The following is a 26,790-nucleotide window of genomic DNA, read 5'->3' as shown; positions in this document are numbered from 1 at the left end:
AATACAACAATACTACAGGACTACAACGCATTGTAAGTCTTCTGTCTAGGAAGTCACCTTGAACAGCAGGCAGCATCCAAAGAGGCAAGGGCTGGTCAACACAAAGAAAGGAGTGATAAATCTGTGGAGTTTGTAGTAGCCCTAAAACAAAGTCTTTTGGTTTTGGTGGTTTTTTTTTTTATTTTAGCTCTTTATTTTTTCTTTAATAATTTTTCTTTAGCAAGAGAGACTGTTGCCAGCTAGAAATGCTGATAATATATCTTTGAATACTAATGACTTGCACTTGGTAAAAATTATTTTACTGTTGGAAGTTTTGGTAAAGTCATCCATACTGCTCAAAGACAGACATGATGAGAGTATAATTTGCTCATAGAGTAAGAATACAATGAGGCCTGTAAAATGTTCTTGCTGTGAGGTTGTCTCTGTGAATTAATCTTGTGACCCATCTTTGGAAAGATCCAGAAATCCAAACACCCTTAAAATGTCATTTCTGCTCTTTTTTTCCCGCAATCTGAGCAAAACTTAATTGCTTTGTTTCTTATAGGTAAGGTCAGGAGATACATCAATAAAGTGCTATACTTTAGGGTGATACATACAAATATATACATCTTTCTCAGCAGTTATTTATTATATAATGGGGGGTTTTGCTTAGGCAGTGTTCTTCTTGTGCTTCAATTCCACAGTTCATTCCACAGAGCTAATTCATAACTTCTTTAACTTTACATATATCCAATAGTGTTTACAGGAAAAAAGACAGAGACCTTAACATTTTTGAAGAAAAACGTGCTTTGATTTCTGTTCCTGCATATTTTGACAGATACAAACCGAGTTGATACAATTTTCATTTTATGAATAATAAAATGATATCTATAACTCCCTGGCAGAAGTTGGGTTTTTGTTGAGTTTGATTTTCTTTTTAAATAAAATCGACTGAGAAATCATTCATGACATTATCAGCATTAATAATACTTATTATTCTTGGAGTATGGTGAATAATGAGAACGAGAGCAATTCTTTTACCTAAAGTGATGCCTCCAAGTCAGGACTGATAGAGTTCTAACTGGAGATAAATGAATGAAGAGGATTTTTACTCACCCCCCCCTTCATACTAATACAAGACAGATTTTAAAGTCCAACCAATCATAATGAAGCATGTGATAACACTAGAAGCCATTATGACAACAGATCTGCATAATTGTTGACCTTTTAAACATAAACCTCCTGCTTTTCTTGAGTATTATTCAGAGATGCATTTATTTTGACAGACATTATTGAAGTGTTGGTCCTTTATAACAAAATGTAGAACACTAAGAAAAAGACCCTACAAAAACCCTCACATAACCACAGCTGCTGTCAGGCTGTCACTGAGCAAATAAAAAATGCTTTTCAAAATATCTATCCCTGCAGCTCAGCCACAGTCTATGGGTTTGGGAGCTTATCTAACATTAATTGTGCTAGTCAGTCAGAAGCACTGGTAAAGTTCAGTCACATATTCTTACAAAAAGCCTCATGTAGATATTTTTCATATAAATGTTGTTTGATTCACATAAACCCAAGGCAATTGCAAATATAATTCTAAAGCCATACCTCTGTGTTCTTAACAAGTGAGACTTTGTCAAAAATATTGCTATCAGTTGAACCTCTAGAATTGCTAGATGAATATTTCATACCCGGCTCAAAACCTACTGTCGTGGTTTAAGCCCAGGCCGTAAATCAGAACCACGAAGTCCACTTCCCCCCCCACCTTTCTTCCTTCCGCTTCTGGAGGGACGGGGAGGAGAATCGAAAGAATGTAACTCCCACGGGTTGAGATAAGAACAGTCCAGTAACTCAGGTATAACACAAATCACTACTGCTACCACCAATAATAATAATGATAAGAGAAATAACAAGGGAAGAAAATATGATACCGCTCACCGGAAAAGAGCCCGACCGAAAGAAGGACGTGCCCTTCCGGGTAGCTCCCAGTTACATCCCCGGGCATGACGTGCTGTGGTATGGAATACCTCTTTGGCTAGTTTGGGTCAGGCGTCCTGTCCCTGCTTCCTCCCGGCCCCTCCTCCTCCCTGGCAGAGCATGAGACTCACAAAGTCCTTGGTCAGTCTAAACATCAGTTGTTATCAGCTCTTCCCAGGCCAAAAGTCAAAAACACAATGCTGCACCAGCTACTAAGAAGGAGAAAAACTGACTGCTACTGCTGAACCCAGGACAGTATCCACCCCTTATTCCATACCATTCACGTCATGCTCAGATCCCACATTTTCCATATACCATCACTCTCATCTCAGTGCACTGTTATCTTAGTGCACGGACCAATTCCTATAAAGCTACTGAGTCCGTTCGGTTCATGATGTTGGGCTCCATCTCTTGTAACAGTCTTTCAGGGCAGGAGAGGCTGTGTGCAGTGTTGGATCGTTGTCTGCTGATGCTGATCATTCCTTTACTGTAGAACTCGTCTGGTTCTATCAAAGTTCATTCTCTGTTGGGATGATGGTCGGAAGGAAGTCAGGGCCAGTCGCTGGTGCCCTGCAGACTTCTAGTTGATGGCTATAGCAGGCAACAGCGTACAATTGAGTTCATTGTCTGTTTTCCCCTAAAATCAAATCCCCTTGAGGTACGCATCGGACTTCCCCATCTTCCTGCATTACCCACCAAGTATATCCAGGTCCCTGAGCAAAAGCAATCCCACGAGTGGGTTTGCCTTTACCTGAAGCAGGAATAACCCAGACTGTCTTCCCCAGCAAATTCTTCATGTGCACCACAGGAACTTTGTCCCCCTCTACAATATGTAAAAGTTCTGACTGGGCTGGGCCAGCCCTGTTGGCAGATCCTCTGGTGTTGACCAACCAGGTGGCCTTTGGTAAGTGTGTATCCCAATGCTTGAAAGTTCCCCCACCCATTGCTCTCAGTGTAGTTTTTAACAGCCCATTGTACCGTTCGATTTTCCCAGAGGCTGGTGCATGGTAGGGGATGTGATATACCCACTCAATGCCATGCTCTTTGGCCCAAGTGTCTATAAGGTTATTCCGGAAATGAGTCCCATTGTCTGATTCAATTCTTTCTGGGGTGCCATGTCGCCACAAAATCTGGTTCTCAAGGCCCAGGATAGTGTTCTGGGCAGTGGCATGGGGCACAGCGTATGTTTCCAGCCATCCGGTGGTTGCTTCCACCATGGTAAGCACATGGCGCTTGCCTTGGCGGGTTGGTGGGAGTGTGATATAATCAATTTGCCAGGCCTCCCCATATTTGTACTTCAGCCATCGTCCTCCATACCAAAGAGGCTTTAACCGTTTGGCTTGTTTAATTGCAGCACATGTTTCACACTCATGAATAACCCGGGCAATAGTGTCCATTGTTAAGTCCACCCCTCGATCACGGGCCCATCTGTATGTTGCATCTCTGCCCTGATGGCCTGAAGTGTCATGGGCCCACCGAGCCAAAAATAATTCACCTTTATGTTGCCAATCTAAGTCCATCTGAGCCACTTCAATCTTAGCAGCTTTATCCACTTGTTGGTTGTTCTGGTGTTCCTCAGTGGCCCGACTCTTGGGTACATGGGCATCTACATGGCGTACCTTCACCACCAGGTTCTGCACCCGGGCAGCGATATCTTGCCACAGTGCAGCAGCCCAGATGGGTTTACCTCTGCATTGCCAGTTGCTCTGCTTCCATTGCTGCAACCACCCATAATAATAATGATAAGAGAAATAACAAGGGAAGAAAATATGATACCGCTCGCCGGAAAAGAGCCCGACCGAAAGAAGGACGTGCCCTTCCGGGTAGCTCCCAGTTACATCCCCGGGCATGACGTGCTGTGGTATGGAATACCTCTTTGGCTAGTTTGGGTCAGGCGTCCTGTCCCTGCTTCCTCCCGGCCCCTCCTCCTCCCTGGCAGAGCATGAGACTCACAAAGTCCTTGGTCAGTCTAAACATCAGTTGTTATCAGCTCTTCCCAGGCCAAAAGTCAAAAACACAGTGCTGCACCAGCTACTAAGAAGGAGAAAAACTGACTGCTACTGCTGAACCCAGGACACCTACTCAAAACTCAGAGATTTTGTTGTAGTTATAAACTTGAGTAAAGATGCAAGTCCAGACATTTATGGTTTCAGTATCAATATTGCAGATTAAAAAGACTTTATATAATGGATGTGAAATTGTAATTTTGTACCACTGTAATGTTTTACAAATGCTAAGAAAATCATCATCACCTTTCCTCCACAGCCCTAAAGGGTAAGTGACATGATGATTCTGAGACCATCAAAAAGTTTAAATACTCTTTGAATTGAAAAAAATACTCATGAACTACCGATCCACATTAAAAACTTGAACTTTTTTTTTTCCTTTACCAGAAATAAAATTTTATAATGATTTGGTTTTCAATATAGTTTACAGAGAAAAAAATAGCCTCAGTCAATAGTAGAGGATCATGTGGCTGCATCTTTTAAGTCAACATGTGCCTATATGGCTGATGTTGCAGTCAGGGATTTGACTTCTGTGACATTTAACCATGCCAACTGCAAAGGTCCTGCACCTGTGTCAGGCACCTGGCACAGCTACAGGTTGGGCAGAGAAGAGATTTAGAGCAGCGCTGCGTAAAAGGACTTAGGGGTGTTGGTCAATGAGATAATGAACATGAGCCAGCTTCAGTGTGCGCTCACAGCCCAGAAAGCCAACCATATCCTGGGCTGCATCAAAAGGAGCATGACCAGCAGGTCAAAGGAGGTGATCCTGCCCCTCTACTCTGCTCTCGTGAGACCTCACTTGGAGTATTGTGTGCAGTTCTGGTGTCCTCAACATACAAAGGACACGGAACTGTTGGAACAAGTCCCGAGGAGGGCCATGAGGATGGTCAGGGGACTGGAGCACCTTCCGTGTGAAGATAGGCTGAGAAAGTTGGGGCTGTTCAGCCTGGAGAAGAGAAGGCTGCGTGGAGACCTCGTAGCAGCCTTCCAGTATCTGAAGGGGGGCTATAGGGATGCTGGGGAGGGACTCTTCATTAGGGAGTGTAGTGACAGGACAAGGGGTAACGGGTTCAAGCTTAAACAGGGGAAGTTTAGATTGGATATAAGGAAGAAATTCTTTACTGAGAGGGTGGTGAGGCACTGGAATGGGTTTCATAAGGAAGTTGTGAATGCTCCATCCCTGGCAGTGTCCAAGGCTAGGTTGGACAGAGCCTTGGGTGGCATGGTTTAGTGTGAGGTATCCCTGCCCATGGCAGGGGGGTTGGAATTTGACGATCTTAAGGTCCTTTCCAACCCTAACTATTCTATTCTATGATTCTATAATTATAAGAAATGAATGTTACTGAGGAGAGATTGAATCAAACTGGAAAAAAGAGAGAGGTTGCCAACAGGTTTGCTAAGCCAGTGTTAAGGGCATTTAATGAGGTTGCTGAGTGGTGGAGACCAAAGCTTCAGAGAAGCTGAGAAACAGGAAGCTAGGATGAACTGCCCAGAGGACAACATGGTGCAGAAGGCTCTCACACTTTTTCTGGGAAAGGAGTATTACTGGGGACCCAGCTGTGGTTACTCCACAAAAAAGACAAACTCACATACAACAGGAAAAAAAAACAACCAACCAAACATAACAGGAATTAAGATTTTATGCAGTCATAATGACACAATAATGAAAAATGGTAATATGATGGGAACATGATATTACAGTAGGATAGGATGTCCTGCATGGCTGGAGTGCTTGGATAGATAAAACAAAGGAGAGGAGATATGAGGGTAGCTGTGAGCTGCTCACTTGCCCAGAACTTAGCTGTGAAATGGGTGAGGAGCTGGTCAAGAACTTACAGTCAGGATCAGAAGGAAGGACAATGAAGGAAATGTAATGCCGGATGTCTCCTGAGGCAGAAGAGGGTGTGAGTAGTAAGTAATAAGCTGCTCTTTAATAAGCAGCTGGCTACCAGTGGTGCTCCTCGAGGGCTGGTAATGGAGTTTATACAGTGCAGCATGTTTATAAGTGATTTGGACTGCGAGATAAAATATATCCACAATAAATCTGTCATTCACAACTGTCGTTCACAACTGGTGGGGGATTGCTGATATGCAGGGCTGGTCTGCCATTGAGATCAGTTTTAACAAGCTGAAGAAGTTATGTGAACCTCAGTGGTGAAGAAAGTGAAGTCCTATAACCAAAAGTTGAATAACCCCATGTGGCAATACAGACTGAGTACTGCCTGGCTAAGCAGAAGTTGAGTAATAAAGGACAGGGGTCCTGGTAGACAAGTAAAACACAAGCCAGCTGTGTGCCCTTGCAGCAGTGAAGTTCAACTTATTACCGGGCTGCATTAGTACAAGTACATCCATCAGGCTGAGAGAAGAAATTAATAGCTTCTGTTTGGCACTTACAAGACCACATCTGGAACCCCAAGTTCAGAGCTGGAGAAAATTGCATACAAGGAGGGGGTGAGGTGGGCTGCATTTGCTGAGTTTGGAGAGAGGCAGGTTGAGGGAATTTACTGCTGTCTTCAACTGACTAATGGGGAGCTACAGAGAAGAGAGATACTTCATTTCTAAGATGCACCATGAAAGGATAAGAGCAACAGCAGCAAGGGAAATTCTGACCTGATATAAGGAAAAAATTTTTCACCCATGAGGGTGGTCAAGCACTGAAAAAGTGCCCAGAGCAGTTCTGAAACCTCAATCAGTAAGGATATTCAATCCTCAGCTGGACAAGGCCCTGTAGCTAGCCCTGTTTCATGAAAGTGTTTTGACCACCTGAGTCCCCAAAGTCTTTTCCAATCTAAATTATTCTACAAACCTATAAATAATAACAACTAAACAAAAGATACATCCTGACAGATGGGAAAAGAGCCACTGTTTTTAAGTGGCACACTTTAAAGAAATGGCACAAAACCTCATTTATTCTTTCCTCCCCATAGGATTAAAACTAAACAAACTCCCGGTCACTGGATTTTATTTAGCTCTCTCTTCATAGTTCTTATCTAGTCATCAGTAACTCTTCAAGTTTAATTAGTTCCTTTGTTCTTGTCATGAAAGCAAATTTCAGTCTTCGCAAAAAAGTTCTTTTGTTGATCTAAACAATGCTTTCCTTTATTCTGAAATTCTAATACATAAAAAGTTTCCATTCTAACAGGCCCTGGCAATAATTGTACAAGAGTAAATTTTAAATCACCTGATTTTATTATCTCACAAGATAGCTTTTGGCATTTGATCCAAGCGGTACTGTATTCATAGCCAAAGGACAAACCTTATAAATTAGACACCTATTGTAGGGTTGGATTAAATACTCTCAGGGAATGCTTGTTCACTGATTGTTACAGAGGGACCATGAATGACTAGCTAATAAATATCAAATTTCTACACAGATAATGTTAAATGGAATGATTGAAATGTTTACTCCCTAATTGTCTTAGTCATGTAGTTGTAATCTTGAGGGCCTAAAGCAATACAAAACCAAGGTAAGAATACATCCATGCATTGTGTAGTCCTTCAATTGAGTGTTTAAGTTGGAAACTGTGAACCAACTGGCAATTAGTAGGTTGCACTAGGCATTTGTTTGTGTTTGCTAATTTGCTTTTTTACTTTTGTATCTGTAAAGGCTGAATATAAACCTGGCATGGAAGTGTTTGTATGGCCTTCTGTTGAACCCTGAAGTCTGCCAGAGAGACATATGTGGTGTCAGTGACGGCTGCCTCATGTCACCAGCATGGAAGCCCTTCCTCAATCACCAGCTGGGCAGTACATGGGTGCTGCCATCCAGGATCTCTGGTGGCTGGAATGGTGGTGGCTGCACAATGAAGGGTCAGTTAATGTGTGAAGGTAACTAAGTGTGACAACATTAGATAGTGTTTTCATGCAACTAAAGCATTACTAATAAAATTAATAGTTGCAATTGTAATGCTGGTTTTAAGTGGAAAAGGGATAGTAGAACTCAATACACCTCGTGTTTGATTCAAACACCACTTTCTGTGCAAACTGATCTTTTGGTTTCAGAGCTTTAATTGCCCTGTGACAACTAGGTATCAAGGGCAAGGAGCTTATCAGATGGTTTAATAAGTGCAGATAGCACTGTGCAGCTTAAGTCTCAAAAGCAGTGTAAATGCATTACTTTGACGCAATACCAGAGGACAGTTTCAAACAGCTTCTCATACTGAAACTGTTTAACCAGTTACAGGCCAACTAGTTGGTGCAATTACTGCCAAACTGGGACTCTACAGGATTGCTTTACTAACCTGCAGTGCAGAGACACTTCAACATTAAAAAACAAAAAAGCAAACAAACAAACCCAACCAAATAATAAATAAATAAATAATTAAACACCTGTCCTGGGTTCAGCAGCAGCAGTCAGTTTTTCTCCTTCTTAGTAGCTGGTGCAGCACTGTGTTTTTGACTTTCGGCCTGGGAAAAATATTGATAAAGCTGATGTTTTCAGTTACTGGTCAGAATGTTTATCCTGACCAAGGACTTTGTGAGTCTCATGCTCTGCCAGGGAGGAGGAGAAGCCGGGAGGAAGCAGGGACAGGACACCTGACCAAAACTAGCCAAAGAGGTATTCCATACCACAGCACGTCATGCCGGGGGATGTAGAACTGAGAGTTCCCGGAAGGGCTGGATCACTGCGGGGTGGGGGTGAGGTACTGGTTGGTGAGCGGTTGTATTCTCTTGCTTGTTATTTCCTTTATCATTATTACTATTAGTGGTAGCAGTAGTGATTTGTGTTATACCTTAGTTATTAAACTGTTCTTATCTCAACCCGTGGGAGCTGCATTCTTTTGATTCTCCTCCCCGTCCCTCCAGAAGCGGAGGGAAGAAAGGAGAGGGGGGAAGTGGACTTCGTGGTTCTGATTTACGGCCTGGGCTTAATCCACGACAACACCCATGTGCCTGAACCTATTTTTGTTACTATTATTTTTAGGAGCATTTCAGTCTTCAAAATAGGAACAAAATTACACATAGTTGTTTCCCTCCCTTGTTTTAGAACTTACTATCCTAATAAATGTTGATGAGCAAGATGAGTTGCTGCCAAACTTACCACTGTGATCACATTGAAGAGCAAATTCCTCTGTGTAAAGCCAGCACAACTGACTTTAAGGTAGATGACTTACATGAAGGCATTGTAGAAATGTCTTAGATCCAGAGCAAATCATAATGACTAGATGGCCCCATTCCTTGTTGTGATTACACATTTATGGCTTTTTTTCCCAGATTGCTCTTATTTGGTTTGTTTTTGCAAATTACTCCTCTTATTTGTACCTTAGATTTTATTTCACTGGTTCAGTACACCACTAGCCAATATGAAAGCCAGGTCCACATAAAGCATTTGGGGAGAGAAGTTATCTAAGTGAACAGTAATATGTCAAAACTTAGTGCATTGAGATGCTGTGATTATGGGCGTTTTGCAAAATACACACATTATTACTATCATAGAGTATAGAACAAGAAAACATGAAAAAACATATACTTCAAGTATTTACATATGTCTGACAAAGAAGAGGATCTAATGGCTTTTTCTCATTTCAAAATATGGATATTTTCACATATCAGTTTGTGAACTCATGTGGCAGCCCTGTATGACAGTATTTGGTGTTGATGTGTTCAAGTTTCATATGTCTATGAGCACACTAAAGAAATTTCTTGCTGTGTGAGTGCAGAATATGTTTATTGCATCTGACCCAATTTGTTAGTGAAAAGAGATGTTTTGCATGCTGTGTTTTCTAAGCTCACTAGGGCTAATAATGACAAAAGTGTGAATATACAATGAAGGAAGGTAAGCATAATACAAGTTAACATTTAAAAGAGTAATAATTATAAGAAAATATTAAAAATATAGTCTGGATATCAGTAAAAATGTCTTGTCATAGGATATTCACCTGCTTAAGTTTTGAAAACCATATTGCCTGGCAAATTCTGAAAAAGAGATAAAAGAAGAAAAGGCATCTTAGTAAATGTATTATTGCAGGAAAAAGTTGTTTTTAGGAAGAAACCATTAGGCCCTTTTCATTGCTGAATTTCACAGAAGGATCTATCAGGTTGTATTCTGCAAGTCATAGAAGCAATAATTTTCATTAAATTAATATTTTTCTGACGTACTTTTGACATGTGCTTTCCAAGCTGGCGAAAGAAACCGTGGGAGATGGACTGAAACATGACAGTTGCAGTGTAACTGTCAAGATCTAACAAAAACCCACAGAATACAGAAGAATGGTTGTGAACTGCACTCCTCAGACCAGCTTCAGACAGTCTGTGCTGATAATACAGCAGATACCTCTTGGTGATGACACTATGTTTAACTGATTGAGCGTCTGCCACATGTAATAGGTTACCAACATTGCCTGCAATAGTGGAATCAAAACATTTAGGCTGACATAGTCAGATTTGTATCCCTCCCCCCCTTTAATAAATAGCAGCCAAAAGAGCTTTAAAGAGCTGTCAACATGAATCTTATTCATCTGTCCAGCAGCTAGCACTTTTCATGCTACTGAATATCTAAATGGCCAGCTTCTGCACCTATAAAGCATTTAAAAGAATTTAAAGAAGTTGTCATTCTGACACTTTAAATCAGAACATACCTATTATTTATACTATGTACACTAATGCTTGTGTATGTGTATGTGTATGCATTTAGCCCTATATAAATGCAGGCGTACATTTTACCTCACTCAGCTTTCCCTAAAATTCTTTTAAATGAATAGATTATTAAATGCTCCCTGGCTGACTTTATGGACCAGTTTCACTGCCCAGGAAAAATTAATGACTAACTTACAAGAAACCCAAGAAAATTGAGATTTCAGGAAGAAATGTTCATTAACCATTAACTAATACCTTTTGTCAGTAATACCTGTGTCAGTACTGAAGTGGAAAGAGCAGGAGAAAGGTGTTATAGCCCTATTTTATTCATTCACATATTAAAGGAAAAGACAGCAAGAAGACAAAGGTCTCCAGTTATCTTTATCAAGGGACTAGTTTTGTTTCCACTGAAATTAATGTGAATAGAAATAAAAAGATAGAAGAACATGGAAACTCATTTAAAATGTGGAAAATTGTATAATTACTTTTGAAGTTTATTTATTTATTTTCTATCAAACAGTTTATATATTCAGGAGCCCCAGCATATCCAGTAGTTATTAATTAGTTAAGGATATCACATTTGCAACAGACCATGAAGATTTCAACAAATGGATTTTCACAATCTCTTTCATGCAGTGCAAGGAAGCCAATGTGCAACTCCGTCCTCTCCTTTCCCCCAGCTGGTTAGTCTGAGTGAGGATGGGATCAGGCTGGCACTTACACAATTTTGAATGACCTTGTGTTTCCTCCTTCTGATCCCATATGTCTTGTATATCTCTCTACATCATACTACTTACTTACTTGCTTACTTACTTACTTATTACTTATGTTCAATGGGAAGTGTAGCAAACCTCTTGTTTCTTCTCTGAGGAGTCTCTGATGAGAGCACTCCTCTTTTCCTCTTTTTGTGGCAGTTCTCTAGTGCTTCTGCACTGTAGTCCATCTTCAATGCTCAGGTGGACCACTGAGGAAATTAAGATATACCTTTTAAATAAAGATGCATAACTCACTGAATTATTTAATAATAAACTTACTGAGATAATGAACTTAATGAATTCATTATTAAATAACTCAGTGATTTTATTATTAAGTATGTGTTTGAGCTGGACTCTTCATTCAAACATGTGCAGATGTGTGCACAGGCAGCCTCAGCTGAGCAAACAGCAAAAGCAGGGGTGTGATGCTAAAATTTGGGTAACACCTTCAAATGCATTGTGATGTTGGCAAGGAGGATCTTTTTTGCCTATGTGCTGCAAAGATGTATAAAATGAAGGTTATGGGTGCAAGGGAAGATATTTTTGTTTCAAAGAATAGTTGGGAGATTTGCAGGGTATAAAAAAATAGCTGAAAATTGTGCTTTAATGTTTCTGCAAAAGAATGGTATATCTAATTACTGCCTTCAAAATCCCTGCACTTAAGTATACATTGAAAATAGAAAAAAAAATATAGTTTCAAAGAGGAAGGGTGAAAGAAAACCAGCAGAGCAGTGGTATATTCTTCAGGCAAGAATTTTTGCTAGTACCTTGAGCATAAAATCAGGCTTCGGTGTGAACGCTCAGAATCCTTTTAATGAGGCTACAGAAGTGTTGCCTTCCAAACTGTGCTACAAGGGTGCAATTGTGTAACCTTGTCAACTCAGTGAGGTCCAAATACAACCTTAAAAAAAAAGGGTGACTGTGAAGCATAGGTTCTGTGCAAGATTAATCGAACCTGTTTTAAAACATAATCCATTACAAATACTTAGAGGCAGGCAAGTGTTATTGATGGGTTATCTGATTCACATGGAGCATATACTGTTCTTGGAATTGTTGAATAACTGTAACAAAAATTAAATCACAATATTTGCCTGGTACCAAAGCCAGAAAGCAATATCCTTACATAAAGTATTGCCAATGCAGCTACATTTGTGTGTCTGTATGTTCCTAGCTAAATGATGTCATGCTTCTTTTCTTTTTTTTTTTTTTTCACTTTGTGGAATATGGGATGTTCTTTCATATTGTACAAATACTTCATTACCAGGTGTGGAACTGTATATGCTTTTAAGTAAATTCAACTGATTTTTTTTTTTTTTTTTTCATAGTGGTGCTAAACTTTTAAAGTGAATTTTAAAATAAGCTGCCGTCAGCCCTAGTTCAGCTGGTTATAGTGCTCAACTGACACTAGCGTGTCAGGGACCAGCAGCTGAATGCTAGACCCTAAGCAGCTTCATGGAGTTCTGTATAGATGGAGGATGCAAGGACAATCTTATTCCATCTAATGACATGAAGAAAAGCTTGATGATTAAACGTCTCAAGCTTTTACTTCCAGTTCTTATTGTAGTGTAATAAAAAAAGGTGAGGTTCAAATAAATATTGAAGCATTTTTAGAGCGTGATTAATCTTCCTTTGAGTGTAGTGCAGCTCATCATTTTCTTAAAGAAAGACACATGCCTAAAATGCCTCGAAAGTAATTAATTAAAATTAATTCAAAGATTATTAGAAAAATAAATTTAACATAATTACTTATAAAAGCATCGGAGGTGATAAGAGAGAAACCAGTCAGCTCTGTCCTGGTCCACCAAATAAGACTCAAGCAGCAAACTGTGTGCTGTGAATATGGGTAAGACTTAGATGGACAGTTAGTCATGAAAGTGAACTCCACTTACTTGTACAATATTTCTTCCTCTTTTCTGTATGGATGCCCATATGGAGGACCAAGATTTTGAATGCGGAGAAGTTCTAAAGACTCTCTACTGCTCTTGACAGAGATAATAGATAAGCCAGCTGCTTATCTATCATGCTTATCTATTCATGCATATCATGCATGAAACCCAGGAACAGAGAAGAGGATCTATTACTGTACTTGCTACTGTATGCATATTTCCAGCATGGACAAGAAACTGTAGGGGCATATATATGATACAGGTGTCAAAACAGTGTGACTAATGCTCAGGGCACAAGAGTTAACAGTTTTGAAGAGAGTAGAATAATCTGGGTGTCCTAAAAACAGATGATGGTGTAAAGAGACGTGAGATGTTTCCACTAGAAGTGAGAAACCATACTAGTTTTCAGTAAGGATGCTAGACCAGTGACGTGGAGGGATTTTCAAACAGGATAAAAATGTGAGCATGATGTAAATTAAAAAAGAGTATCAGAAACCCCTAAGAAATTGCAAAATGCTGTTACTATTCCAGATGACTACTGAATGGGGTTTCTGTGGCAAGGTTTTTTTAGCAGAGAGACTACAGGGGTGCTTTCTGTTAGAAGCTGCCAGAAACTTCCCCAAAGTCCAATAGAGCCAATGGCATCTGGCTACAAGACAGACCCACCACTGGCCAAGGTCAAGCCCATCAGTGATGGTGGTAGTGCCTCTGATATAACTGATTTAAGATGGGGGAAATGACCTGTACAAAAGCAACAGAAGTAAGAATATGTGAGAGAAGCAGCTCTGCAGACAGCAAGGTTAGTGCAGAAGGAGGGGAAGGAGGTGTCCAGGCACCTCCTGCAGAGGCAGAGATTCCCCTACAGCCCATGGTGAATACCACGGTGAGACAGGCTGTGCTCTTGCAGCCCATGGAGGTCCATGGTGGACCAGTCCCATGGAAAGAACTCACACAGTTTGTGAGGTACTGTAACCCGTGGAAAGGACTCATGTTGGAGAAGTTCCTGTAGGACTGTCTTCTGTGGGAGGGACCCTATGCTGAAGCAGGGGATGAGTGAGACGAGTTCTTCCCTGAGGAGGAAGCAGCAGCAGAGACAACACGTGATGAACTGACCACAAACACCATTCCCTGTCCCTCTACACCACTCAGAGGGGAGGAGGTAGAGAAAATTGGAAATAAAGTTAAGCCTGGGAAGAAGGGACATGTGGGGCGAAGGTGTTTTAAAGATTTAGATTTAATTCTACTCTGACTTGATATTAAACTAATTTCCCTAAGTTGAGCCTGTTTTCCCCATGATAGTAGGTAGTGTATGATCTTTCTTTCTCCTTATCTTGGCCCATCAGCCTTTCATTATATTTTCTCTCCCCTGTCCTGCTGAGGAGGGGAGTGACAGACTGGCTTTGGTGGGCACATGGTATCCAGCCAGGGTCAACCCATCACAGCTATAAATGTAAATATGTCATATTACTACATTTCCTTTAATTTTTCCCCATTGAAAATTAAAGTCTGAATAGAACACACAAGAGTTTAAAATTTTCATAGAAACTATGAAATACATTTTCTACTAACCTCCCAGTTATCTTCTGCCAGATGGATTTCTCACTGTTGTTGCACACATTGACGAGTGAGAATGTTGTAATTTTCAAAAACACTGATGTGAGCCCTCCTACTTAGCCTGCAACCCGGGTGTGAAGTTGCTTTTTCTGCATCTTTCAAATCAATGCCTTAACTACCACAGTAGTGAAAAGACTGATATATGAAATATACACTACAGTAATGTTTAGCATTACTACAAAAATGTTTTCAATTTCCATGTTTTCCCTAGTCTATATTAGAATGACACTATGAACTGTCACTTCTTTTTAGAGAAAGAAAGCTCTCAGCCCCGGAACGGAAATTAAGCCACTTTGCAAGCTGGTATTTAGGGCATTCAGATGACATGTGGGAATCCCCAATTCAGTTTGTTTGTTCTGTGGCCATCTGAATAAGACAGCACAGGGTACTAAGTATATATCCTCGACTTCCCAGGTACAATCCTAAAGATTTATACTGTAAAGCAATAAAAGAGCGTCAAAAAGTGGCATATAGAATCATAGAATCATAGAATAGTTAGGGTTTGAAAAGACCTTAAGATCATCTAGTTCCAACCCCCCCTGCCATGGGCAGGGACACCCCACACTAAACCATGCCACCCAAGACCTCATCCAAACTAGCCTTGAACACTGCCAAGGATGGAGCATTCACAACTTCCCTGGGCAACCCATTCCAGTGCCTCACCACCCTCACAGTAAAGAATTTCTTCCTTAGATCCAATCTAAACTTCCCCTGTTTAAGTTTGAACCCATTACCCCTTGTCCTGTTACTACAGTCCCTCATGAAGAGTCCCTCCCCAGCATCCTTGTAGGCCCCCTTCAGATACTGGAAGGCTGCTATGAAATCTCCACACAGCCTTCTCTTCTCCAGGCCCAGCAGCCCCAACTTTCTCAGCCTAACTTCATAAGGGAGGTGCTCCAGTCCCCTGACCATCCTCATGGCCCTCCTCGGGACTTGTTCCAACAGTTCCATGTGCTTCTTATGTTGAGCACGCCAGAACTGCACACAATACTCCAAGTGAGGTCTCACGAGAGCAGAGTAGAGGGGCAGGATCACCTCCTTCGACCTGCTGGTCATGCTCCTTTTGATGCAGCCCAGGATACGGTTGGCTTTCAGGGCTGCGAGCGCACACTGCCGGCTCATGTTCATTTTCTCGTCAACCAACCCCCCCAAGTCCTTCTCTGCAGGGCTGCTCTAAATCTCTTCTCTGCCCAATCTGTAGCCATGCCTGGGATTGTTCCGATCCAGGTGTAGGACCTTGCACTTGACATGGTTAAAATTCATCAGGTTGGCATCAGCCCACCTCACAAGTATGTCGAGGTCCCTCTGGATGGCATCCCTTCCCTCCGGCGTATCAACCGAACCACACAGCTTGGTGTCATTGGCAAACTTGTTGAGGGTGCACTCAATCTCACTGTCCATGTCACTGACAAAGATGTTGAACAAGACCAGTCCCAACACCGATCCCTGAGGGACACCATTCGTTACTGGTCTCCAGCCGGACATCGAGCCATTGACCACAACTCTTTGTGTGCGGCCATCCAGCCAGTTCTTCATCCACCGAGTGGTCCACCCATCAAATTGATGTCTCTCCAATATAGAGACAAGGATGTCATGTGGGACAGTGTCGAATGCTTTGCACAAGTCCAATATAGATCATTAGGAGAGACTTTTTAAACTCTTGGAAACTAAGGAATGACCTGAACTAGGCAGAGCAGTGACTTGTACCTTCAGCCTGTTGTCTCCCTTGCAAATCAGTCCATAATCTGAAATGTACTTCAAAAAAGAAACATATGTGATTCAAATGTTACTAACTCAATCCAGCATTTAGTAAGGACCACAGCTGTGTTTCAGCTATGTTTTTAAAAACCTAGTAACAATTATGTCGGTTACATTTCTGAGGTTATTTCAGAGGTTTGGAGAGATACTTTAAACATAGTGTTGTATATCTATTTTAAGCTGCACAAGCTGGTACCAGAATAGTTCTCAATACAGTAAATCTGGGAGGAAAAATGTGTGTTGCTGTAATTCAAACTAACCCCTGATTTCTTCTGTTTGTCAAGAAAATATCTATAATTTGACAGTAAATAATTCAGATGGCTTAGTAGTAGATGAATGAGCTTGTTGGCACAATATGCAGGGTGTTTCTTGCCTTAGAATTTCATGTATAATATTTCATTGATATAGCACACTATGAGTAACAATCCCACTATAACTCAGTGAAAAGTAAACAAAATTTTCCTTTTTTTTTTTTTTTTTTTTGAGTATGTGTGTGTGTGCTTGTGTTTGAAACCTATCAATTTACAAAGGGCCAAGTAAATGTGAATAAAAACAATCCAGATGGAAGAACAGATGTTCCACTTTCCAGTCTTTAATCTCCTTCCCACAGGTTGTGGTCAGCCACTTCTGCCTGCCTGCTCCAAATATCCCATTCCACTGCAAGCCTCTGTCAGGTTGGTCTCCATACTCCCATTCTCCTGTTTTCTCTGGTCTGTCCTTTTCCTTTCTTCTTGCTAGCAGACCACCTCCCACTGTTTCCATCTCTAACCCATAATTTTTTACACTAATTGTAATCAGAGCAAAACCACGTTCACAGCCACTCAGGTAAAAAACTTTTGGAGTGTATTCTTCAACACAAGACAAGCTATAAGGAAGTACAAAATTAAGGTTTACGGAAAAATACTTTGTGTAAACTGATTTCACCAGTAATAACAGTTTACTAATGTTTTTATGATTTTCTGTTTCTAAGTCCTGTTGAACTTAACCAACACTCTGTTCTAAAGTTCTGCATTTACTTTATCATTGACATTGGAACTAATTACTGTGTTAGATCTAAGTAATACCATTTATGATTTGGAAGACAAATTTCTCAAAGTTTGTTTTTTATTTTGGGATACCTATTTATTAAAAAACTAGAATAAAACATGACAAGGCACATCAGAATATGTTGATGATGTGGTACACAAATGTTCATAACCAACCGTATTTTTTTTTATCTGAGTGAGATTAAATTACTGTATTTCTTTTTCTTTCAACACAACTCATCAGTACTTTCTGGATTCACTACTAAAAAAAAAACTAATAAGTGATTAGCTGATACTGCATGTAGACCAAAAGTCATGTTTACTTTCTTTCTGATTCAATTGCACTGAATTTGAAACTATGTTAAATTCAAATTGACTGTTGTGATGCAAAAATGCTCCATCTATTTTGGCCTGATGGATTAAGGATGATTTTATGCAGTTTGCACCTCATGTCTTGGGACAGTTACAGTCCCTACAGATATGTGCTGTATTTCTAATTTAGATTTTAGATTCTTTCTTCTTTGTATTTCTGCTTCTGTTTTAGATCACAGGCCTAAAATGTAGTAAACACCACTTGTGAAACTCTCAACAGTTTTATTAACATCCTTATTTAAACATGTGGAGAGCTAAAGAGGTTTATTCAACATTAAATGTGATTTACTTATGTCATAGTTTAACTTGCGTCTCCTCTGTCCTTATCACCCAAGGGACACTGATCACCATATCCCAGCTGCAGAACAAGAGCTGACCAAGCTCTCCATGGCAAAGATCTCAGTGTAGCCTCTACTATACTCTGCAAAGGAAAAGTATCCTGTCTGGAACTGCCCTGCAACTGCTTCCTGCCTTGGGTTTAAATCTGACCCCTCCTGTGGTGTCAAAAGAAACAAAAATAGGGCACAAGAAATGTTCCATACTTATCTATGTTCCTCTTCTTTGTATGTCTTCCATGTTGCAAGGTCTCATATAGGTTCCTTGTGAGCAACTCTTCTAGTCAGGAGTACATGTGCATTCCCACAGATGCTCTGTGGCCTCCTGGCTGTTGATGAGTAGATGTCTTGCCACTGCAGGTGCTTGAGCTCTGTTTTTACGACAATATCAGGTATGATTATTCTCTTTTTAACCTAAACCTGGAGATAAGAACTTGTTAACCTCTCTGATGGCTATTGGGGTTTGTTATAAATCAATGCCATTGTAATACTTTTTTTTTTTTCCTCAGGAATTTTCTTCAGAAAGCAGTTAGACATCTGCTTGCAGCTTTGGTAGATTTCCATCTTTCAAATCCATGCGCTGAGACAGAAACAGTAATAGAGCTAAAATTGACAGGAGTGGGGTTCATTAGAAGAACCCCACTAAGAGCCTGTCAGAACAGATAGGCTTCTAAAAAAAAGTTTAGATCCCCTATCTTTCAAGGCTGATCTGAATCAGTACAGACTAATGGAAATCAAGTATCTAAGCATATTAATTCTAACAAGTTTTCATCTATGAAATAGTTTGAACACTCAGCTACTGTCTCACAAACCTACTTTGAGGATCTACAACACTCACAACAAAGAAGTCATCAAAATGGCACTGGTGTATGTACAACGTACCACACTGACAGCATGTATTACATAAAGGTGAAAAAATATTCTCAAAATTTAAAAAGAGAGCATTAATCAATTAAGGCAAAAAATTTCTGCATATGAAAACTAATTGACCTGACAGTAATGACCAGTGTGCATTCAATTGACAGATTTACAGGTTGCTTTCTCAATTTGTAAATTCTAATTTACATAATTAACTTTTTAGTAATGTAGGCTGTGATTTACATTGCCTAATCATGAATGGATTTGTATCTCTATGTGTGCTTGCAAGGGATCAAACACGTAAGTAGAAATTCTATTTAAGTACTGCAAAAACAAAGTAGATGAAATAGTTCTTATCTGGTTCTTATAAGCAGTTCTTTCTCTGCTTATCAGTTACAAGGGGCAGAAACCTACAATGGAATCTGTGTTTGATTTTGGGTGAGAAGTGATCAATAACCACTCTGATGAGCAGCAGTGTCAAAATCCAGAAAAAAATAAACAACAAGGGAAGTCGAGACATTGCCTCGTTTGTGTGACAGCCTTGCCTCTTTGGAATGCATATTGAAAAACTTCCCCCAACGGACAGATATTTTAAATGAACAAGAGATCTTAGCTCTATTCAGCTTTCAGCAAAAGTCTCCAACAGCAGAAAAGTTGTTGAGCTCTCAATTTAATAAACACCTTATCCTTGATTTGTCTTCACAATTTTCATATTCATTATGTGTCTCGGAATGGACTCGGAGATCAATGTGATCAGACAAAAGCCATTTATTATAGAAAACTAACTCTTTATATACTATTTCTTAACGTTGTTTACCCTAACTTGGCCCATTGTGATTGGATAAATATGTTTAAGGCCCTTAACAACTAACATATAATTGGTTAAGCACAGGTGTGAGAACCTGACATTCAAAGTTTTCCAACAGTCCTCAATTTAGCAACTTAGTAAATTCCAGCTCCTTCTTATCTTGCTGGGATTCTCACTCCCAGTGCCTCACTCCCATCCTCCTTCACTTTCAGTTGTCCCTTGGTTCATGTCGAACTCCACGTAGGCACTTGCTGATCTGGGTATGTGGCCGTTCTTTGCCAGAAAATCATCCACAATTATGAAATATAAAAATTCCTTAAACATTTCAAACCTGCTGTATTAGTCACACCTGTGCATGCAGGAATACTGGTTAAAGGTGATAAGTGGCAATGGGAAGACAATCTGAAAGAGACTCCTGTGATAGTGAGACTCAGATGCTACAGAATTCCAGCGATTGCATTTATAGGTACATGGGTATCACTGAAATTATTTCTAATTAGTATCTTCTCCAAAGTTCTCTAATCAGAAACTAAATAATCTATGGATTATTTACATTCTATGCACAAACTTTTTTTTTTTTTTTTTTTTTTTTGTATCCCTGTAGCACTTTCATAGTAGTGACACATTTTTAAAAATATCTTCTACTTTTGTGCCTTGCATTTGATAGAACAGAAAGAGACATCAGTGAGAAAAACAATGTCTTGATACTGGCATTCCAAACCAAAAATATTTTTGAAAGCCAATACCACTTACACAAATTGTCAACACTTTTTTTTATAGTCACCTTTGAAAAACAAAGTTTTATCATAGTCGCCTTTGCTAATAAACCTGCTATTTTTTCTGTTCTGCATGTGATGACAGAAGACAGTTACTAGGTTTTCTGATAGCAAATACTGCATGCCAAACTTTTGGCTTCTCTTTCCTGGAAGGCTAATCTGTTCTATAAAAATATGACAGTCTGTCATAAAAAGGTTTACAGTCAGTCAGTAGCAAACTCACCACACTGAAATCAACACTTGCTGTGAAATTTTTAAAAAGTGCCTGACTTTGTTTATTTATTTCATAAAATCATGTAACATCATGATATTTCAAAGCCAGTTTGATGTTAATATGGATCTCCAGAAAGTGTATTTAAAGCTAGTTTTCAAATGCAGGATGAGCAAAAGGACTTATAAAAACTACCAACAAATACGACTCAGTATGAGTGAAAAGTGTAGAAAAGAAGTCATAGAAAATACAAAGTCCTTGAATTCACTAAGTTACCTTCAACAAAGCAAAGCTGCTAATATGAATGTGATAAGAACAATTTATATGAAATTAGGATCTCAAATCAATCTTTTGAGACTTATAAGAGAGCACAGCAGAACTGGGATTTTATCTACAAAATAAAAGCATTCAAAATGTGCTCCAAAGGCCACACAAAGACAAACGACAAAATCCGTCCTACTGAACATAACAGGAGAAAAAATTCATTTTGGTTTCAGTAGATTTGATTTGCATTTTCAGAGTAATGAAAAAAATAATTCCCTACAGTTAAGTAATATTTGCTACTTTTGAATGTTTAATCTAGGTTACGGTGTTTCTTTTCTCTTTAATAACAGTACACTAATGATCTTTTTTTAAAAAATGAAACAGCTGTTTTCCTCATCAGAGAAATGAACAAAATTAAGAGGTAAAAAAATTTTGAGAAGGTAAAATTTTACCTTAATATAAATAAATGTATCTAAATGTCTACAATTAACAATATGTAAACTGTAAAACTGAATTTTGGTTAGCAAAGAAAAGACTAACAAAAGCCGCTGTGTATCTTCCACTATCCTTGCGCCAATTCTCTTGTGAATTATCCCAGATTTAGAACAGTTCATGTTAATTCTTGGACTTCAGTGCCTATTCCTAATTTAATCTTGAAATGAGAAGAGAATCAGATTCCACCTTTTGATAATGCAAAGCAGCATACATTTGAAGAGTAAAGAACATGCATCCATGATTTATATTGCTTTAAAGTAGGAAAGAAAGTAGAATTTGACCTTTAAATTAAAGTATTAAAAGCAAATAACAATGATTCATTTTCCAACTGTTATCTCTGCAAGGCTTCAGAAATAATGAAGAGTTCTCCTGCTTTTCATTTAAATTCATTCATGTCCTTGGACATATCCTGTAAACTTCCCTGCAGAATAAAAGCTCCAAAAGTTGAAACAATCACAAATATTTTCAAAATTTCTAAGGTTTTTTACAATATAAATGCTTGTAGAAACAGCAGGATTTGTAGATTGTTACTTTATAAAGTTAATATAGCTATAAATAGTTATAGCTAATCCACTACAAAGAAAGCACATATGCATAATGTTAGTATTTATATTAAATGATCTAAAAGAAAAAAAATATTTTAAATGCTTATGGTTGTATGGATTGTATTTAATTTTGCTATTTGTGTGTAGTTTCAATAGTATAAATACATATGTTAATATAGTGTAGTCTGAAAATATTTCTTCTCTTACAAAGTGGGATGTCCTCACAAAAGTCTTGTAATATCTCTCTGGAATTTATAAGCTTTATTTGAATTTTAATTTGAAGGCATTTATGCTACTTACTGGTGTTTTGGTGGTAAAAAAATAGTTGATGCTGATACCATAATATATTCAATTTGATTTCAGATATTTTTGGATCATCTTTCATTAAAATTGTTTTATTAGTAAGAAGTAACATTTTGAGAAAAAATCATTTTAGCTAGTTCTAACTTGAAACCGTTCTTAATGATTTTTTAAAAATTTTGGGGTTTTATTTTTTTTTCTCATGACTGTTAGAGTAGGCACTCAATAAGAATAACGAAATAGCTCAAAATGCAGACATAACATTATTCTTAATTAAAAAGTTCAACATTATAGAACTCAGAAACTGAAATATTTTTCTGCAAAAAAAAATCTCTTTTATAGAAGCAACATTCTCACTTATTTTTCTTTCTTAACTGTGGGGAAATAAAAACATAAATCATGACATTTCATTCTTAGTAGTATAGTAACAAAGAATCTCTGGTAAGACTGAAAATGAGCTAGCCCAAAAGAACAAATAGGTTTCCATAATGCCCAGATTTAGCTAGTGATATGGAAAATGCTGGAAAACCATAGCTGGAAACACCAAGTGAAAGCATTCTTATACATACACAAATTGTAGCTCATGTAAAACATTATGCATTAAAAAAACAACAAAATTGACATATATTAGTATGTTCTACTATCAGTACTTATATAAACAGTTCTATAAATAAGCAGAATCCTCCAGGCTGTAATTGCACTACATAAAAAGAGGAGAAAATGTGAGAAATTGAACAGAAAACATTGGACTAGAAATTAAGAAATGGGGAACTTCTCACTTACTGTATTGAGTTATTACATCAACTTGTTAAATCCTTTTAAAATACTGACTAATAGTTTGGGTGGCTAGGTTAGCATTGTTTCACAAAGCAATAGTTTTGTTTTGCTAATTGTGTAATGATGAACAAAAAGAAGAGCTTTTTTTTATCTTTCCATTTACACTAAAGGTAATTAAAAACAATGTCTGCCATTTTCTCTAACTGCGGTTTTATTTGATGAAAATTTGCATGACAACATGCAAAATGTTTTTGTTAGAAACACAATGTAATCGAAGTATAGAGGATGATCAAAAGTGAAGGCCAAAACAAAAACAAAAAAAAAAAACAAAAAAAAACCCCCCCCCAAAAAAAAAAAAAAACAAAAAAAAAAACCCCAAAAAAAAAAACCAAACAAAAAAAACCCAAAAAACCCCAAAAAAAACCCCACAGCAATGCAATTTTATATGAACATCTACCTGGAAAGTTTTCCTTCATCTATACTGCCTAACCTAGGGAATAGCATCCAGCTCCAAATTCTGTTGTTTTCAGTCCCTTGCCCTCCTGAATAATAAGGTTATAATGTTTTCTGTCAGCCATAAAGTGGATTTATGCAGAAAAGTATTTCAGAAATTCTTGAGTAAAAATTTAAAAACAACAAAAGATCAGGGACCACAAGGGCATTTAGACAGAATTTAATAGCTAGAATTGTTCCGTTCTGTTTCAGTAGCTTAATCTCTTTTGTACAGTTCTACAACAAAATATTTGTGTGCAGTTCAGAAATTAACTTATTTCTTTTAAACTGAAATAGGGCTCCCAGCTACAGGGGCAATGGACTGAAACTTCACTTCTGATATTATTCCTGAGCCTGTAACACTGAAGAACAGAGTACAGCTACATAAATTCAAACCAAAAAAACAATATTTCAGTTATTTCTGGCTGTAAAGTTTTTAGTTGTGTATGTTGATGCTGATTGCTCTAAGCACAAATCCTTTATTTACTCACTGATATAATGATATGAATAATTTAATTCCACACAAATTCAAATTCATCAAGTACATTAATCATTTTATTACAATGCAACCACTTTTCTATGACTATGAGTTTCCTCAAAAGGTAAAAAAATTAGTTATCATTTTAAAGATTAAGAATTAGATAACATATTTTTGATGATTAAGCAGTTTCACATATCTTTTTAAATAGCAACTTGTTTTTCACCGGAAGTAAATGAACTCACTTCCATCCTAATGGGCTGCTTCCAGTGGAAAGCCAATGAATGTTTTCCTAAGTACACCAATGAGTCTATTACATTTTAAACAGTGAAAGTAATTGTAAACAAATCCACCTGACAAAGGAATGTAGTATTTATTCAGATGTCACAAGTCTGTAGCACACATTGTATTTTGTGACAGAAACATTTATCACAGACATATTCCTTCCTCTGTACCTATCCATGGGTATGCCCTCTGCTTAATGTAAATAGATAATAGATAATATCACCTGAAAGTTTCATAGAGCTGACAAAAACTGCCATTTTGCCACAATATTGGCATGTAACATGCCATATTCAGATGAGCAACAAATGGGATCTGTGCGAAATGCTACAAGAAATGATATTGTCTCTCCCCTTCTGGTCCTCATGAGTGGTTCCCATTGAAAGTATAGATGTGATCTTTGAGTTCTGCAGGGTGGGCAGATTAGGGCTTTAACACCTTTTTCTGTACTCATCTGGGATCTGTGACTCTCTTTCCTTCAGTAGCCCTTCTCCACCCATTCCCTGACTTTGCATACTGCCTTCTCTGCTTACACTCCTGGTACCTCTCTGCTAGTCATAGGGAAGGCCAGAAGAGCACAGGCAAACTTTAGTCACTTGCTGTCAACACTGCTAGTGTCTCCATGCCAGCTAGTCTCGGCACTGCTGCTCTGCAGAGATTAATGTCATAGCAGTATTCAAACGCTACAGGCAATGTAAATAGCTTTTGAAACAGGTACAGTAAATGAAACAGGAACAGTTTCAAAGGGACAGTAGCGCTGGCCTGATCCACATAGACAGGATTGTCCCAATGCACAGAAAACCACAAAGTTTGGGATTTGCAGTCCTGAAACACAGCAGTCTAGTGCTGTACATGTGTGGGACATCAATACAGTGTGGTAGCAGTGGTCTGGTACTGCCAGCTTGCAAGCAAATATTGGTAAACAGTTAAAGCTGCTTCATTCAAACTAAATAATAAATAAATTTACTTTGGCATTCTTTCTCAATGTTTTGATTTTCTTTGCATGTTTTATTTATGCATCAGTACTACAAAACTGCATGGGGTATTTAAACTTTAAAACATACTATGCTGCTCTTTCAAAAGGATTTAATTAACTTGCATACTTCAAATTAATAACTCCATAGTTCGAAATACTGCAATGAAATAGTCTTTCAGAAAATGATGTAGTGTCTTGCAGAGTATCAGCAGTAGGAAATGTATTCTTATAGCATGTACATTAAATTTATAGTATTACAGGATTTGCTTTGAAAATTTAGTCTCTATGTCTATAAACCTTTTAACAAGATCAATGTAATTTCTAGAGATGATTTCATTTTGTCTTGGTGTAGAAAGGCAAGAAGAGTTCATATTTAGATTTCCAGAAGTATTTCAGTCTATGTTTCTTTTTCTTTTAAGGACTTCAGCACCAGTTGGTAAGCATCTATTCTGTGTGCCATTATAAAACCTACTTTATCCTAAGATTTTACTATACCTTTAATTGCCATTTCATTTAAAGTAATTTCTTGCAGAAAAGGGCTATAAAATTTAACAAGCAATGATAACTTTCCTAGTTTCAGTTAACCAAGACATGAAATTTGAATTTAATTCATGTTATATAATTAATTGTTCTTGAAACTAGAGAAAGAAAGGCAAGACACAGGGAACAAGATTTAAGGTAGTATGACTTCATTTTATTTAATATCTATGAAATATCAGGCAGTAAACCAGTCAGTGTAAGCCATTCCTCCTTTATAGCTTTACCCAACGTAGGTCTCTGCTGTCAGCTAGCATCCTTCATTCTCCATCTCACTAGATACAAGAGCTGTAGCTGAGCACGTATTTCTCCTATATTGTATAAAGTTGAAAGGGAAGGACATGTTATGGCTTTTTACTAAGTACTAATAATTTCTCCCACTTTTGGAAGATGCTTTCTCTGGCTTCTAAGAATTATGCTTTTATGTTACCTCACAATTGAGTTATTGGTCATTGTACTTTTACACTTCCTTCCAAGGCATTTGAGGAAGTCAAGACATTTCAGGAGAACAGCTTGGCTAAATAGGAATGTCATGAATTAGCTCCAAACGAAAAGCGTTCTACTGATGGTAGGAGCAGGGACAGGCTGCAGAAGAGGAATCTAAAAGCATTGCATAGATTATGCAGGTATGGTGTCAGGAAAGCCAAAGCTCAGCTGGCATTGAGACTTGCAAGGGCATTTGGGGAAACAAGAAGACCTTGTAGAACT

This window comes from Psittacula echo, assembly GCF_963264785.1.
Source record: "Psittacula echo genome assembly, chromosome: 2".
NCBI classification, from domain to species: Eukaryota; Metazoa; Chordata; class Aves; order Psittaciformes; family Psittacidae; genus Psittacula; species Psittacula echo.
This window is presented reverse-complemented; position numbering follows the sequence as displayed.